We start from the raw sequence: 19,508 nt of genomic DNA, 5'->3' as shown, positions 1-19,508 counted from the left end.
GGTGGTTGCCTTCAGTATTAGATTCAGAAATGTCTATTATAACTGCCAGCTTAAACAAACAAATTTCACATTTTTTTATTGACAAGTGTTTCTTAGCTTGTTAACTCTTTGACTGTTCAACTGAACATAATGGGCATTGCTTGGTTTTCATAGTTGCTTACCATTTTACTTGTTCGAAAGACAGAAAGGGCTTGGGTTTTCAGCAGTAGCTGAGCAGCAAATAGCATAGCTTCAGAAGAGTAGGTACATGAGTGATAATATATACATACACCCACTTACACCCTCATACACAAATTGCTTTATAGGGTAAATTTACAAAAGTGTGTAGGTTTTCAGATGAAAAACAGGAGGCTAATGGACTTCAGATGCTTAGGCACATTTATCAGCCTCACTAAGCACCCACTTGAATCTTATAGCATCTAAATACCATTTAAAATATAGCCCTGAACAATACTGTGCTCCTTTGATCCCCAGAACAAGTAAAAAGAGCCTGAAGGCAGTTCTATATCATGTGGTTTATTTAAGATCCTCGTAATTTGTAGCCAGTCATGACACTGTTCCTCCTTTACACAGACGCCAAGAGCTTGGGTGGGTGGTGGCGAGGGAGCTGCCCTGTGCTGTGGAGAGCCTTGCTGCAATGGAAGGTGCTGCAGAGCATCCTTAGGGCTGCTTGAAGCTGCTCCTCCTACAGCAGAGATTAAATTCAAGACAAAATTCTGGTCACAGATGTTGAACACTCAAAAAGGAGAAAGTAAAGGCACAGTGTGTGGTTGTGCAATCTTAATATGCAGAAAACCATACCGGTTTTAAAAGGGATTACAGTTTTACGAAGTTGTAGGTTAAGGCTTGGTATTGACAGTATCTAGAATTCATGCTATAGATATTTTCCAGTTACCTAACAGCAACAATGTGATGTTTGCAGATGACATGTAAGAAAAGCTCTCTCTCTCTCGTCGGTTTATTATATGACTTAGGGAATGAGTACATTAATAACATTAAACTGCAATTAACACTATGAAGTGTGTTTTCATCTAGTTAGGCATTTTTATAGGTACAATAATATTTACATGGCATGTGCAGAAATGCAACTTATAGGTAACAAGTACTTTTAAGATAACACAGAATTTAATAAAAACTAGAAGGTAGTTATTTAACCAAAGTTAAAAATTTTGTTTCCAAATTTACAGTATCTATTAGAAATTATTCTTTTTACTAAATTTTAGATACAGAGTCTTAAACTTAAATAATGTTTAATCATCTTGAAATTTGGGGCTTAAGTGTTCTATATACAATCCATGGTTCCAGACTGAAGTTAAATCTGTGACCTATACTTTATTTCGATATCCCAACAATAGCAAGATTATGTATAATTATCTTAATGATGGAGTACATTGCAAATTTTGAATTCCTTATATTTAGTTACATTACATATGGTAAACAACTGAGCATATCAGTTCTTCAAAGATTATAATGTATGTTCTTTCAATACAAACAAATATGTAGGCATGAATGACAGGCTCCTACCACCAATAGTCTTCAAAAGAGTCTATATATTATGCCATCTAGGAGGTATTTTTTTGTGATGGTAGTAGTTGTAGCTACATAAAAATCTGTGAACATTGCAAGACAAAGAAAAATAGTAATTCCTTCTGTGTGCTTTGGGATAAGGTTGCAAGTGCTGTGTTAGCCTGTACTGTCAGATATCTTCCATATGAAGAATGATTTCTTCAAACAGACATTTCAGCAATTACTGTTCTGTGCACATCTTAGCTGCAACTTCTTTCATCCCTTATACTTTTTGATTTTGTTTTTCTCCTTTATTTAGGTTTTCACACTATGCTCATGACCACAGACTCTTTCTTCTGAGTCTCTTTGGCTGCCCCCAGGCTACCTGCCATCTGTGGATGCAGCTGTTTATGAACCACCCCTTCAGTTAAAGCGGTTGTGTTTGTAAGACAAACATACCCATCTACAATGAAATATACCCACGGTTGAAAACTGTATATCACATTCCTCAGAGGTCTTGTGCACATGAGGCAGTTAGGGTGCAGAATGGTAGAGAGTGAGTTTACAGCACAGAAGCTGCTCCAGACTAACCCCTGGGATGACTTATCCATCCTACTCAAAGCAAGATAGCTCGTCCTGGTTTCAGTCAGTGTTCCCTACCACAGAAGCAGTCTCATTCACATGGTGAGCTACTGTGCAGTCTATTCCCTGCTTAGGCAAGCCTGAACATATGATTTTTAGCAAAAGGACTGAAGGCAATGAAGTGCTGAGGGACTGATCCTTCAGGACATAAGTGCTCACAAGCCAAGGGGAGGGAGCAACTTGGGAGTCCTGAACAACAGTCCTTTTAAACACTCTGAGATATTTTATTTATGAAGAATAGTAGTCATGCATGACAGTTTAAATATTTACTAATATCCTTACTTTAAATGCTGGGACATTTGAACAACTTCCCATGCCACACATTCCCCAATGAACCATAAAGTTATAGAAGGAAAAATGGAAACTCCCAAGCAGAAAAACATGCTCCGGGCATTAGATTTCCCAAAGCTCAGTGTAAGTCTTTTGGCCTTTCAGAAATTGAAAACGGCCACAGAAAAGATAAATAATTTAAATGGATAATCTAAGTAAAACATACACGACCATTTTTTTTTTAAATAATACCACCAAGATTAAACATCTGTACTGCTGGCATTATGTGGCACAAGTTATTATCTAGATTTCCAATCAGAGGTATACACAGCAGGACATCTAAAATATTAGAATATAGATTAATTAAGACCCATTTTTACTCCCTTCCAGCCCTCAGATGTTTCACACACTGAGTCACTTCAAGAGAAGAAGTAAGTCCCCTTTTGTTTGCATGCTTGATCTTGCTTTCCTGTAAGCTGTTAGAATTACTCACAGTTGTTTCAAACAAAAGCTTTGGCAAGGCCAATGTTCTCCTTCAGGTTCTCTTTATAGTTTCTGTTTATATTTTGTACTTGTAGATTTGTTTTTTAAAGTCCATTATATTGCTCTTTACCTTGCCCCACAAATTACTGCATTTTTTAAAATTGCTTATATATTTATTTGCTGACATGACAACTTGCTGTTCTTTCTACATGCCTTTGTTATAATTACCCTTTTAAAGACACATGTCTATGTATGTATATGTAACACACAATGTTTTCTTAAATGAAGATATACTCACAAAGATGGAGATAAGAGTTTTACATAAGTACCTAAGTTCTACAGGACAGCTAATCGTTCATTAATTGGCCTCAAACTTTAGGCTGTCACTGCCTCTGAACCATGAATTGTATCCTATTGAATTGCTAGAAATGTGTGCTGACTTATTTATTAGTACTGGAGCAACACCTATTGATATTCCTATGAAAGACTTCCACCTTAAGCTTCTTGTTAAAAAGCATTGCCAGTGTACACGTACTTTTGAGGATAACTTCTTTGAAATGTTTCGGGTGCTGTTTATTTTTTGTCTTTAATCAATTTAGATTTGGATGCAATTACTGTCAGTAGGAATCACTTCAGATTTTTCATCTACACACAGATAAAAAAGACATTGGCTTCATATATAAGTAGCATCAACTTCATAAATCTGTTCATGTCCTCCATGACATTAAAAGTTAAACAGTAATCTGTTTTAACATTTAGCTTCATCTTTGTCTCTCTTGTGTTCTAGATAAGATTAATACCTTTATAGTAGTATTGCAACATCTATCTATAAAATAAAGCCTTTGGGATTTCCCTGGAAAAAAAAAGGGAATACGTGACTGGCTACAGAACACTCAGGGTTAAAAATAAGTAATATTGCATATGAAGTGAAAGAAATGTATTCTAGCTTTTGAGTGTATTCATATACAACTCTAGAAAATAAAAACACAGCTATAGCTTGATTGTTTATACACAGCCCCTCATCCAACTGAAACCATGTGATCGAATCTGAGGAGACCTGAACGCTTCCATCTGAAAGGACTGACAAACATCCTTCTCCCCTTACTTTTGTTTCACTCATTCACATCTATGCCCCAGTAATCAAACCAAGCTAGGAGTCTCTGCTAGATCAACTGACATGGCAGCACAAAGAAACAGAAATCCCTCCAACTGAACAACATGCTTGGTGAACCTTGTGTGGAGTAAAATAGGATTCACCAAGCATGAAAATCAAATTTCTCATCCAGTTTTCTGGGTGCATTCTCTCCAGGACTGCTTAAGCAACTCTCTTACTGGCATATAATACCAGTGATAGTCAATGTCTTTTAAGATTAACAGCATTGAAAGAAGAAGGCAGATTTAATAAAATCAGCGTGGAATCTAGCTAAGTTTAACTGCTAGAAGGAGGTCACCATACGTGTGTGAGTTCCAAATTTGTACTGAAGTAAATAAGGGTCTTTCAAGAAGCTTAATTTTTAAATGGCAACTTAACCAAAACCATGTTAATCTTACCCCATAAAAAAGAAAGTTGAAGTTGCCTTCAAATCAAGAACTGGCCATATGACCAATATATGATCCTATGGAGCAAAGACTTAATTCTTGCCTGTAACAAAGCCACTGTGAACCTGGTGCATCCATATCCATTAGCATAGGCAGGGAAGGGCAGGAGTTTCCAGTACCTGAGTGACTAGTGGTCGCTGAATGTCTCTACACAACTTTTGTACTGAAATGTGAAAATTTTTCTCATATATTATCTAGAACAAAAAGAAGAAATTTAGCACTCAAAAGGAAGATAGGTGAGACCTATCAATGTAATATGCCTGTTCATGAAGATTTTTCTTAGTGCCGTAGCAGTGACAAATAATCTATTTGCCTACTATATTAGAAGTTAACAAACTCATCAGCTTTGAAAATGTTTCTGTAACTAATGAACTGGTTTTCCACTGAACCATCACTAGTTGATAGTCCAGCATCTTCTTTCTGAGTTTTTTTCTGTAAACCAAGCTGTGTGGTAAAAGAGCACGTTGGGGTTGGGAACAGAAGAGGGGAATTTGGTGACATTACTGCCCAGTAAGATATTGTATTGTAAACTGTACACTGAGAAATGCTATAATTCATCACATGTTAGAGCACGGACTGGTGCATCAAGTCTTGCCTTTCAACTGAATTTGGTGCCCTCCTAAAAAAATCCTGTGAATTTGCTATATTCAGTGTTGGGGACTAACATTCTTCCTACTACCAGAATTTAATAGTGTGTGCCTGATGGGATTATACCCACCAAATGCTGATTTGAGCTCTTTCAGGTAACTGAGAACTTTCAAACCATTTTTATGTACAAGATAAACTTGTCAGCAGCAGTAAAGATCTCTGTCACTTGTCCCATTGACTCTCTTCCCTCTCTGCTTTTTTAATACCATCAGATCCCGAGGAACTTGCAATTTAAAAAGTAAATGTAAAAAGAAAAGTAATATGCTGATTCCCTGGGTTCCTGCTGCTATACTGTCAGATAAAAATAAAGCACAGTAAGATGAAAATGATTGTTTCAACAATTTTGTGACTGTTAAGAGAACAAAAATATATCTCTGATTCCCTTGCCTTAAATGGAGTCTCGTCTGTTTACCAGAAAGGATAAAGACTCAGAGCTTTAGGATCAGATGCTGCTGTTCACTCTTAGCACCTTCCAAAAGTCAACTTCCTATTCTTAACCTGGATTTCAGAGGCATCTTACTTTATCTCTGCATACTAGGAACAGCCAGATGCTTCAGCTGGTGACACCTGGTTGTCAGTCATTTGTCTACAGACGTGTGAATAGTTTTAATGATAGTTCAATTTTTCTGGGTAAGGATGTAAGAATAATTATTGTGTGGCTGTGCATCAGTGCTAATGTTGATAGTTACACTTAAGTGCTGTCTGAATGATGAGAATTGAAGCATCTCAGAAGGTGTCGTATTATTCTGCCTATAGAAATCCTTAGATTACAGCAAAGCAGTAAAAACTGGATGCAATATCTAGCCTAACATCCGGAATAAAAGAGAACATTTTTTTATTTAATCCACTAAATTGTGTCACACTAAAAGCCATTCTGAGGCAAAATAATCTAGTTTTGGTCTGGAGACATCAACAAATAAAAATCAACTCTTCCCTTCAAATTTTGTTCCAGTAGTTCATTGTCTTCATTCTTAAAACCTCTGAAAAATCAGGACTGTTTATATTTTCATTGAGCTTTCAGAGGTTCTCTGCAGTTTGGGATTCCCTTTACAATTGGGTGGACTAATTTTCTTGCCTGAACAAAGCCCACAGGAAAATCCTCAGGGAATGACAGTTCCAGCTTACTAAACACCAGGCAGGTCACCCTGGGTTAGTATAGCAGGCTCCTTGGGATATTTGGGACCCTTTTGTTGTAGGTCTAGAAGGGCACATCCCATTCTGCCCAACTGCACTAATATTTCCTTTTCCCTTTATTGTTTTAACTACCTCTGTAGTTAAACTGGGAGATTCTTAATTATTGCAGGGAAATGTCCCCTTAGTAAGACCTTTTTTTTTAACATTTACATTGTAAATGTGGTAATTTGATAGGTGTTTCGGTTTGGCTTACTTTTTCTCTAAGACAAATATTGAGGTTACTAATACAAGTGGTGTTCCTTCCTGAAAGCCAGCATCACCACATGAATGGAGGCAGAACATCTACAGAGTGACAAGGAGATTTTGGCTAAGGCAGATTTTGACCCCATTTGCTCTTGCAATTCGATCAAAGCAGAGATGGGACAGTGACAGTTATTTGTTTGCTTGCAAACTTCAAGCACTCAAAGGGAAATTTAGTTTAAGAAATGTATCCCACTGTAAATAACTTACTAGGCATGCATGAGTTCAAGATAATAATTACAAAAATTTGGATTTATAGAGCGAATTCAGTCTATTCCATTTCCTGAGATGGGTTGTAGCTTTATGAAGTAAAAACTGTCAGATTTACACTAGATACTTTAAAAGCTAAAATTAAATGTACTGTTTCATTATTTCATCTTGAAAATTATACCATGCAGATGTGAAGCTTAAGAGAAGTGCAGTGTAAGTAGCTGTGGTCACTGTCAAAGTATTGACCATCTGCCTGTCAGAGTAAAAGTACAAGTTGGTAAAGCGAATGTGTGATGGTACCTTTCACGGACATACCCAGCTTAGAAACTATTTTTCTCCTAAAGAACAAGTAGTTGTAGTACCAAAAATTCCCAGAAAATAGTTCCTAGTTTCTAGGCAATTTTTATTTTTTTTAACTAATAAAAGTTTGTTTATTGAGGATAATTTTTCATTTGGGAAAAGAGAACTCCAATTAGTAGAAAATTGCTTACAGCAAAATGTTAACCATTTTTTCTTTGTATCCAAATGAAATGTGATCATCCAGAATCACAACTCAGAGGTTTACTCTTCTCCTCAGATGGTATTCATTATATCCACAAAGCAGTTAATGCTGTTTGTACATAGTATACTGGACAAAGAAACAAGATTTCTATGCCTTCACTTTGGGATTAGAAGATAGGATCCAGCTTTGATCTGTGTAATACGACAGCCCTTTCTAAGAAATCCTTTTTCTCATCAAGATTTATTATCTGTGGTTTAACAACACAGTTGCAGGATCACTTACCTTGTGGTTGCCTGTGGTTCTTTGTGTGAGGACTTGAACACTGATGCTAAAGTAACAAAGGATTTTGGTTTTTAGGCTGAGCTCAGCAACAAGTTTTGTGATCAGATTTTGGGAGGAAAGTGGTGCACATGCCATCATTTTAGGGCATAATGTTAATAAGTTTGTATCTGTCCTGGTTTTGTCTGGGATAGGGTTAATTTTCTTCCTAGTAGCTGGCATAGCTCGGTGTTTGGATTTAGTCTGAGAAGAATGTTGATAACACACTGTTGTTCTAGTTGTTGCTAAGCAGGGCTTACTCTAGTCAAGGACTTTTTGGCTTCCCATGCTCTGCCAGGGGCACAAGAAGCTGGGAGGGGGCACGGCCAGGACAGCTGACCCCAACTGGCCAAACGGCTATGCCAGACCATATGACGTCATACTCAGTATATAAAGCCTGGGTAAGAAGAAGGAAGGGAGGGGACATTTGGAGTGATGGCCTTTGTCTTCCCAAGTCACCGTTACGTGTGATGGAGCCCTGCTTTCCTGGAGATGGCTAAACACCTGCCTGCCCATGGGAAGGAGTGAATGAATTCCTTGCTTTGCTTTGCTTGTGTGTGCAGCTTTTTCTTTACCTATTAAACTGCTTTTATCTCAGCCCATGAGTTTTCTCACTTTTACCCTTCTGATTCTTTCCCCCATCCTGCCACAGGGGAATGAGTGAGCAGCTCTTTGGGGCTTAGTTGCCAGCTGGGGTTCAGCCACCACAGTATCTTCCCATACATGCTGTGTTCATCTGTCCATACATGCTGTGTGTACGTATTTTGCACACATTTTGCCAAAGTACATAGTTAGCAAATGTTGACTAACTAAAACATAAAAGGAAAGCTTGTTTTCCACCTTGCCCTCTCCCACCGTTTCTGTCCAATGCTGGATATCCTTCCTGGGTATCATAGAAAAACAAATCCGAAAGAACTGATCATGAACACCACCCCCCCCAAACAACTATACAAGCAATAAAAAAAAAAAAGCCAAAATCTAAGCCTCTCTGTTGTCCTTGCCAGCACAGAGTAGGACACACTGACACACACTTTCCTGACCTTGAAAACTAATTAGTTAAGTTCTTTACACCTAGGAATGAAGTCTCACACTCTGAAAATAGTCTGAATAGTTTCAAGGACAGAAATCCCTTTGGTCTCAAAACCAACCCCCAAACCAAAACCCACCCCGTTGTTCTGACCTGTACATTCCACCAAATGAAAATACAGGCCGATTCAAGGTCTTTATCCTCATATTTAAAATCTCCATGGAGATTTTTCCTGAGAGGAATTTTCAGCTTTAAAATTGAAACTGTCAGCCATGAGGAAAGCTCATGCAGGTGAGTAGCAAATACCTCAGAGAGGTAAACGATTACTACAAAATTCAGTGCAGTGGGAGATCAGACTGGCCATGTGCCTTTTCACACTGAAAACAGTGTGTGAAGCTATCGGGTTTTGGCTTGACATCATTCTTTCGCACAATGCATCAATTGTCCCGCTCACAGGGACAAGCCAAAGTACACAAACCAAACAGTTTCCTGCGGCCAGTCAAGGAAGTAGAAAGTGAGAGAAAAGAAGAAGGTTATAAGTCTTATTTCTAGGTTTGGATATGTGGAATATTTTCAGATATTATAGAGATAAGCACATAAAAAAGATAAAGTTTGCTTTCCATTTCTTGAGGTTGTATAAGCTTTTGAGTCATCAGCACTATACTGCTTGTTACCCATGCTATGAGGTTTGTGCATAGATGTCAAATTAAATGATCTTGATTTTATCTCAGCTTTGCTCCATGAAGCTAGTGTAGGGACTTATATCACAATTTGCATTTTTATATATTAAGGTCCAAAATATATGTATGAGGTAGGAAATGTCTTTATGCCCATGTTACAAACTGGACACTGTAGCACAGAGTGATATTTTTGTTTACAGTTAGGGTCCCAGTGATGCAGTGATGGCTAATGAGATGTTTAGAAATGTCTGGGCTCCTGTCATCGCATCCAAGCTTGGTCTACATTATATGCTTCAGGTCCCATTGGCAGTGAAAGGAACGGATCCAATTTCTTGAATGACTTGTCGTGGCAATCTGGCTGGTGGACCATCCGTTTTCTCTCAGGCATGAGAAAAGGCAGTAGCCACAGAGAGCTAAGGACAGCAGACTGGCAAGTTCTGATTATACAGTGCAGCCTGTAGCAACAGCATTTGTTCTGGTTTTGGTTTGGGGAGAGGAAGTTGGTAAGAAAATACTGTATTGTAAAAGAAACCGAGGTTTGTCCACAGTTGTTGTTTTCACATGAAAAGGTTTTTTTTGTCTAAATGGTACACATGTGTTCTCCTTTCTTGCTGTGTCATGTATAACTATCTTACATGGTACAAACTGACATGAAACTGTGACACGACCCCCCAAACTGTGACATCTTGTCATCTGGAAGTTGTCAACTGGGGAGAAGAACATGAAGTTCTTGTAGCACAAGGTATTTGCAATGACCCCTCCATGAGGAGGAGCAGCTTAAATTTCTCCATGCCAGCTGGTGCCGTTAACATGGAAAAGCCATATGGAAGTAATTTTTTTTTTTTTTTTTCAAATGGGTGATGTTGTACCTTGTTTGCAACTTCTAGCTGGGCTTCTGTGAAGAGCTCGAGGAAGACAGAAAGTTTGTGCTCTCTGTCTCTGACACAGGTGTACAAGGAAGGAGGAGGACTATTGCTACAGAAACAAATTCCCCAGGCACTGGCCCTTTTACTGTCTGGAGACAGTAAAACTTTTCTCCCCTTATACAGTCAAAGCAGAGGCTTCCTCAAGTTGCTAACCGATCCAGTTCTGGAAAAACTCAATCCCCTTACTCTAGTGATTTTCTTCCGGGACTCTTTAATTCTCTAAGGATAGCTTCTACTGAAGCAGAGAGCATGTAGGTGACTGCTACATCCTCAAATCTTCCCCACACAGCTTAACCTTACACAACACTGGAACCTTATTAAGGCCCTTACCTTTAATCAACCAGATTTTGTGTTCAGTGGAAGAGCAAAAGCAATGCATGTGTGTACACAGCTATGGGTCTATTGTTGTTTTCATCATTGTACCTGAAGATTTTGCCAGTTGACTGTATATCCATCAAAAATACATTTCATATTCATTATGCAGTACAGCAAGAAATGGATACTGGATTGGGAGAAGAAAAAAAAAAAGCACAGAAGTGCTAACAGCACCCTCCAGCAAAAGCATTTCAAATGTTTAAGCCACTGTATTCCAGGAGGTGAGATTTCAGTTTCTATTATTGCTCAGAATGACTAAATATAGAAGCAAATGAAAAATCTTCCACGGGGGGATGCTAACATGAAGGACATCTTTTTCCCCTCACAGCTATATGACCCTGCCTGAATGGGGGTTAAAGGGATGTGAGTAAAAGCACCATATGACCAATAATTCTTCAGTTTCCTTTGAGTTACAAAAGGCAAGCCTGAGAGGTGTGAAGTTGACCAGAGTGTGAAAACAAAATCATAACGAAATGTGAATAAAATGAAAATAAACGGAACATTCCCTAACCAGAGTTTACAGTGTCATTTCCAGCCCAAGATACAGCCTGAACCATGCTCTCTACAGGTTTTGCTGCTGCTGCTGCTACCCGCAGAGCCTCTTAACAAGTAAAAGGTGTTAGCTGAACTAATAAGCTCAGGAACGTGCAGTGAAATCCATAGTTCACTAAAGCTTCTGCTGTAATTTTGGGTCTTGTCTGTTCTTTCTGGTGAGAGCTGCAGCAATCCCTGCCTTGACAATACAAGCACTTGCTGAATTCACTCCTGTTTTGGAAACCACTGGAATATTTTCATACCTTTGAATGAAGATTTTTCTTGAAACCACAAAGAAGGGTGTTTTCTTTGTTTTTTTCACACAGTTCTTAAAATCTAGACAGCCCTGAAGTCTAGGGAAATCAAGCACTTCTGCACACACACCCCCACACACACATATTTCCCAAACAATTGATACTGATAATTAATATAGGCTTTATCCTAGAGCTGCTTGGTCCAGTTGAAGTTCCAATATGACTTATGCATTCAAGGCTATAAAAATGATATATAAATATGGATAAAACCAGCATATTGTCAACTTCACCACATAGTGGATGAGGCAGGTGCAATTGGGATGTTCTGCATGCATTTCATGTACATAGAAATGCTAACCCATTTTCACTGTTCCATGATTTGTCTTCCTATACTACTATTATTATTTTAGCTGTTTTTTAAGAAAAAAAAATGCTGCATTTAATTTGTTCCTAAAGTTTTCACATTAAAGAAAGGGGAGCTAATGGCATCTTGTTGTCAGAGATATTTTTTCACATATCTTCAAGGCTAGATATTACTGTCTCAGTGATCCTAAGCTTGAAAGGAATTTTGCCATGAGAAGACACCAGAAGATGCCCTGCAGAGCCAAACTATTGCTAATCTCCATAGGTTATGCGACTTACAACACCTGGACATACATACAAGAAGAAAAATTTTGCCAGATCTACTTGTATTTTTTAATCTAAGCAAGACATTAGCATTACGTAGACACTTCTTTCAGGTATGTTATGACCTGTGTAACAAACTTATGTTGTCATAATGAGAGCCAGCCTATTTGATATGCATTAGTTCCCAGGGGCATGGGAATGTGAAAGCCTTTTCATTTTTATTTTAAAACATCTAAAAAGCTCCCCTTTTGGCTGTAAAAGAAACTTTGGAAAATGTGTGCCATGCAGATTCAAAAGTCAGAAAGAAAATATAAAATAATGAAAATATAAATTTAAAAAGTCTAGAAAAAGAAAAATTCAAGCTTGTTTATAGTGCCTGATTTCAATTTTTTTATTGTTTAGAACTGTTTAGACAGTACTATATTAGGGTATTTTACTGTAAACAAAACATAGTAACATGGAAATTAATGTTAATGGTGCTTGAAAAACAGTTTTTTCCATGATCTGCATGTAATTCTGATATATACCAGTGTTTAAGTAAATATGCAATACAACCTTTTTAAACTCTTTTGCCACTAAAAATCACTATTAGCATAATAGGTAAGAAACCCATTCTGTTAATATGTCTCTGGAATTTCCACTACTTTTTGGCACCAAAAATGCCCTTCGGAAATTGGAGGACAACTTAGCAGTTATTTTAAAGACTTTATAGTAGCTGACTGGCTAAATCAAGATAAATTATAGTCAGCCTTAGACATGTTTATGAGCTTGTTGAGATCACAACCTACAAACACATGAAAAAACATGGGGTATTCCTTTCCATATGCAAGCTCCAGGAGCAGTTTTAAAGTCATGAGGAGACATCAGCTCTAAGTTCCCCTTGAGCATGAGAGCTTTAAATGTCAGAACACTGCTAATTACTAGAATGAAAATGTGTGTTTTCTAAATGTGTGATAAACTGCTCTTAAAACATGAGAATAGGATGTGGGTTTTGGCTACACATTTTCTAGGGACTCTATACAGTTGTTCTAGGCTAGTTTTTGCATTCTGCAAACTCTGTTTTAACAAAAGACCCAACTGAAAGTCACAAGCTTTGTCATTTAAATATTTGTTACATTTTCCTTTTTATCTGAGGTATCATCCATGAGACAGTGCCACTATATGCTATTCACACTTTGGTGACACAGTCCTCATGGCCACAATGCAGATTTTGGCAGATGCAACTATTAAGCTTAGCTTTTTGATATGAAGGTGGGATTTGAGGTGGTGTGGAAATGAAGTACACGCACTTGCAGCATTTCAGGACTGATCCCTGCAGTGCACTGGTCAAGATTTTGTTGACTGGGCCAAGACTCAGATTTTCCAAGATGCTTTGCAGCTACCTGCCATTGACTGTGGAGGAAGGTACGTTCTTAAATACCTCCGGCTGCCTGGGCTCTGCTGCTGGGAACAAGTGTGAACACAGATGTGGTGAGAGTTGCTAACTGCTGCCTGCCTCTTTTACCTAAATGCTCACTTTTCTGGGATGTTTCAAAGGGATTAAAATGCTCCAGGTTCAACCACAGGAACATGTGGTGTTGAAGCACGCCATGCTTTTCTAAATGCTATAGACTCCCCCTGCAAGTACTTAAATGCCATAATCATAATGGCCTCTTGAAAACATTACATAGTCTATACAAAAAGATTGCACTTAAAGTATGTAATATTTTAGACATAAAGATTGCACTTACAGGCATGAGTCTTCAGTAAGCTCCTGTGACTTTCAGGTTCCTCCCCCCACCACAGGGCATAGAAAAAGCTGCTCTCTCTGTCAGCCCTGTCATACCCATTTATATAAATGACACATTTTGGCCTTTGACATATCTTTGAATATTTTATTATTTATAGTTAGTATTTTAAAGTCACCTTCTTCACCCCCTCCTCCAACCACAAGAAAATGAATGTTAGTACATTTTGATCTCATTTACATGCCACAAATCTAGAATGACTCTGCTAACCCCATATGCACCAATTATTTTACGAAATACCAATTTCTGTATTACAAACAACTTTCCAGCAAACTTAATGGGATATTTGTCCCCATTGTAACTACAACATTAGTTTGAGTCATGATAATATGTGACATGCAATGTCTACTTTTTGGGCCATGCATTGAACTTATTTCAGAGATCTGCCTGCAGAATAAACTGAGCAATATGTACAATGACCTCTTTCTGTTATGTGTATAAATATTGACTTGATCATCTTTGGTTTTTTCCAGTGGCAGTTTGCAGAATGCAGATGGACACTGATAGCCTGCATTTGGCAGCCATATTGAAGATAAAGGTGGAGTCACGCTTGGTTGGCTGTACAGTTGCAAAATCAGTGGTTGCACACGTTGAATGCTCTTCTGCTTAAGGTCAGGGGTAACTCTTATTTGCAGTGTTTTGCATATGATATATTGGACAACCTGCCTTCCACAACATTTTGCTTCATGGCTGAGTTATTCACAGTTCAGTGTCATGTTCATTTTTTTTTTCTCTCTGCCACAAGAAAGAAGCAGAAAACCTGTGGTAAGCATTTCTGTTAATACTGCAGTAAGCTGGTGGGTTAGCATATGGTTTATACTGCATTTGGATGCCGTTTTCACTGCTTTTCTGCGAGCAGGTCATACCAGCTGATGTAGCTGCTTGTGTTAAGTTCACTGCCACCAGCCACAGGGGCATTGTTTCTTTGATTTTTTTTCCCTTTTTTGTAAGCAGGTGATTTGGCGTCAGAACTGGAAAATAGTAAATTATTTATAGGGCTTTTATCACTATAATGCTCTTATTACCCATCTCTTGGTCCTTCTTTTTCATTATTTCAATGTGACAAACCAAACTGAAAAAAAAAAAAAACAACCCAGCCAATCTCTGATACTTCTTGAAGCAGAAGCTTCAAATAAATAGCCCTGAAAGTTTTTAGACCAAAATATGCAAATTTTTCTTTCTTTGAGATGAGTTTTGCATGTCAGTAGCACAGGTAGTTAAGCGCTTGCCAGTGGAGGATGAGGCCTACCATTGCAGTACTCATTCTGGGCCTTTTCAAAAACAAATCTTGTAACCAAATCAGTATGTTTTAATATGGGTTTGGACTGATCCAAAGAAGTGGAAGAATTTCAGTATAGTGATGTGACAGGATAGGCATAGAGTTTATCCAGACTGTGTACCACGGAAAAAAACCTTTCATCTTAAACCAGGCAACTTTGTGATACTGACATCGATGTAAATTATAATATGAATTAACAGAAAAATTCATATGTTTTGTTGTCATATCATATAGTGTTGTTCTGCAAGGTACTGAGTGCCTTTAACTTCCATTGTCTCCATCTGAGATATAAACTTGTATTTAATGGTGACATTGTCTTCAATGTAAAGTAAGAGCTGATGCTTCCAAAAAAATGTACGTATTTTTGTCTAGTTTGGATTACTGTTTTATTTATTTGTAAACAAAAGAGCTATTAGTAAGTTATGTGGATCATCCAGTGTAGGTGTCAATAAAACTGTTCCCCGTGTCAGTTCTGGAATGAGCATTAAACTGAGAGAAATGTTAGTAAAACCCCAGAAATTGTGCCTTGCTTCCCTGTAACTGTTTTCCCTACTAAGGAATATTACAAATATTTTATTTTTTAAAATATTTCATTTTATGGCCCTTGTTTTCAGGCTGGGTTGTAAAGCCACCGTATTTCGGTGAGAAGTCTGAGCAGTGCTGGGAGTGAGAGATGTGTGCAAAAGGCTGGGGGAGGGAGCGGGCTGCCGGAACCTTGTAAGAAGAAATCAGCCAGGCTCCTCTGTGTGTGCCTGGCTTACCTTCCACAAAGTGTGGTGGTTGTTGTGGTGATGAGATTTATGTCCCCATCCAGAGAAAGGAAGAAAAGATAAATATAAAATAAATTAATTATATTGATATGCATGCTGCGGCGAAAGGGATTATTCTGTGTGTCCTCCTTGTGTCAAACCTTTTTCGGTCTGTCACAGTATCATGTGTGGAAGAGATGAATTTTTAAATCATGTCCTGTTGTCTCAAAAACTGGGACATACTGTTGTCCTACTTCGATGTAATAACGTATTTCGTCATTCAAGAAGTTTCTTTTCCCATAATTGTTGACGATTTCTTCAAGGCTTAGTCTAAGTCAAATAAGACTTAATCATGTATATGTGAGTAATGTAATAATTAAGTAATGTATAGTCATACATTACTTAATCCCTCCAACAATTTTGAAAATATAAACACCATAACCTTCAGTAAAAATCTGATTTTGAGAAACTAATTTAAAAGTAAGTATTAATAAATATTTTCTACATCACATTACCAAAAATTTAATACTTCAAATCATATGCATAATAGCACATTTTTTTTTCTTTCGAGCAAATATTTTTTTGTTTGTAGATAATTCATGACAAGGACAAGGACCTCAAAGTTCAGAGTACCAACTGAGATTTGCCTTTTTTCTGTGCTTTTGCCACTCTTATTTTTTTCTACTGAGACAAAAGTGTTTTTTCGTGGTGACTTACAGGCAATATATTCTTTTATTTATTTAAAATTTTATACTAAGGTCCCAAGTTACTGTGCTTCGGGTTTGTTTTCCTTATTTTAAAATGGAACTGTCTATTGTTTTCACAAAAAAAGGAAAGGTGGCACTAAAAGAGGAATTTCAAAGCTATTAAGACATTAACAAAATGAGTGAGTCCAGAGCTCACTGATTTCCTGTCACCGACTCTAGTTTTGAGAGGCATATGTTACACAAATGAGCCATAACATTTCCAAAAAGTGTTTTTATTAATTTTACAGAGATACTACAGTTGTTTTATATTCTTTTCTAAATTTCTGTGGTTTAGGTCATAAATTAAGAGTTAAAAGTAAAAATACAAGTTACAGCAATTTTTCTTAAAAGCTTGGTCTAATGTGTTGTAAAAGAATGACCCTGCTTAGCGTCTCCTTTCTGCTCAGGGACTCCTTTCCCTCTTCTCAGCCCTTGCAGCTTCTCTTCAAAATGGCCTTCTTCTGCCAACCATTTTTGTGCAGCTGCCATGGGTGCTGGGCTGTCAAACAGACATTTCTGTAGCCAAGTAGACTGGCAAAAGATTGGTTATTTCAGAAGCAAGGAGAATACTTTAAAGCTACTTCCCTAAATCATTAATTTCTATACTGGAAGTGGGAAGTAGGACTTTTTCTCACCTATGAAAATCATGAAAAATTCTTTTTCCCATGTTCATCATCACCAACCATAAATTTCAAAACCTTTGGAAAAAAAAAAGAGTGACTGAGATATTGGAACCTTGGACAAGTTATAATATGATTGTGGCTGTCCAGAGTAGCTATTTTACATTCTCTTCAAGACTGTGTGTTTTCTATACAGGACCATTTTATATTTCCACATCAGGTTAGTATTGAAAGGAACATTTGTTCCAGATTGCCTTTCTATCCAGGAGTCCTTCAGAACAGCAAATGTTGGAGCATAAAGACCTTCTGTGCTCATTGAGCTTGGGGTCACATTAATAATCATTTCAATATAAGTGGGGGTTAGGATTTTCCCCTTCCTTTTCTTGAGAAGGTTTTCTGTGAGAAAACTTGCTGCTAGCAGGTTGTGTATATGTCCACAGAAAAATCAAGTAGAATACCCAATAAACTGTAAACTCCATTTTGTCCATAAGTTTTTTTCCTGCTTTCCTGCTTCATTAATCACATACCACATGGTGTGTAAGCGCCAACCTGTGGCAGTGGCTGCTCTGATGCCCTTTTGCTGGCAGGGCTCTTCCCCCCAGAGCACTGCTGTGCAAGCAGGAGACAATTTTGGTTCTGGCATGTACTTCAAGTTCTTCTGTGGCTGGGTCAGTGCTGGTATATGCACTGTTGCCATCCGTTTACTGCAAGAGGGAAATAACTCAGGTAAGACTTTACCAAGGTAATCTGTGGTCAGGTTTTGGTGGGGATAGACCTCACTGTCTGCAGTGTTAGAACTGCCCTGGACCTGTAAACCCAGACCTTCCTTAGACACACACGCACGCCGTGGGAGATGTAGAAGAAATAGGTGGTGTATTGGAGTTACAAGGGAAAAGGTCTCTGTGTAAAAAGGTAATGGGTAAGAAGGTACGCAGAGAAAATGAGCAAGGAAGGCTAAAAGAAGCTCCGGTCTTTGCAAAAGCAAAGGGGAACTTAATAGGAAGAGGTCAAGTGGGCAGCTGCATGGGGAGCATTGAGCCAAAGGAGAGCTCTGGCAAGAGTGTGGCAATAAGATTAATATTGGCATTTTTCTATTAATAGAAAAAGGAAGCATGTGCTTCTAATTGTTTCACATAATGCATTCAAAACATATGCTTGATAACCACAGAGAACATTTGATGGAGTGTTTACAGAATAATAAGCAGAACAATTAGAATAACAGATCATTGTGTGTCCCTGGAACCGCTCCTATTTCCCCCGTGCCCCCTTTCCTTAGCTTTGCTGGTTTTTTCCCATTCTGAAGTCTTTTTAGATTGTTGCTTTTCTGGCAGTTTGGGCTGATTTTAAATTTCTCATCAAACTACTTTATTCCCATTGACATTATATTTTGTATACCCCTTTGTCTGATCCATGGATAACAAAGCCCTGGTGAATTTCTGGGTTTGAGCTTGAGCTCAACCAAACCAAACCAAACCAAGCCATTTCCCTCTCAACCACCCATCGTTATGCTTTCTTTGAATAACCACAAGGCATAAGCCTCTAAACCAGCCAGTCTGACAGCAGCAATCCCACACTTCCTGGCTTCTTGCCATTTTTACTTGACTTCCCTAACCTGTACTTTAGCAAATGCAGAGCAAGAAGGTCAGATTGTCCCCAGACCAGTGTGGAGGAACTTGGAGTATACCTGGATGCTGAACGCACAAATTAAGGACTTTAGCAGAGCTTGGTGTTGATGCCAACTGCATGGCAAGAAGTTAGACATTGGATGTCACTGTGGATGTCCTCTAATTACTTCTGTCTTGATTACAGTTTTCCATTTGTTTGGCAAAAGTTGCATTCTGTGACAAGAGATATTTAATTGGACTTTGGCTCCGGGTTCATTCACCAGCAGTTTGTGAAGTTAAATTAATTAATAAAAAGACTGTGTTGATTTTTGGTGATGTTTTTGGCCAATGATTTCTTCTGGCAACTGATAAGAGTAGCTTCACATGAATCCAGATATTCAATTGATTAGCCGAACTGGATAACTGGATTTTTTTTTTTCACCCTCCCCCTCCCTTCCCCCAAATTCAGCAAAGTTTAAATGAAACCAAATTAAAAAATTGGTAAAAAACCATGCAGAATATATCCAGTTTTGTCATACCTGTGGGTGACATGAAATTTCTGAAGTTCAAGTCCTAACTAGATTTATCTGTGACATTTCCCTTGATCTGAAAGACAGCGAAATGCTAGATGCATATGCATTGTGTAGCTGCTTACCTTACACCATTTGCAGTAGTATGCTTGTGGATG

This window comes from Egretta garzetta, unplaced genomic scaffold (genome assembly GCF_000687185.1).
Source record: "Egretta garzetta isolate BGI_Z169 unplaced genomic scaffold, ASM68718v1 scaffold11, whole genome shotgun sequence".
In the NCBI taxonomy this organism is placed as follows: Eukaryota; Metazoa; Chordata; class Aves; order Pelecaniformes; family Ardeidae; genus Egretta; species Egretta garzetta.
The sequence above is the reverse complement of the archived record's forward strand: the minus strand, read 5'-3'. Positions refer to the sequence as shown.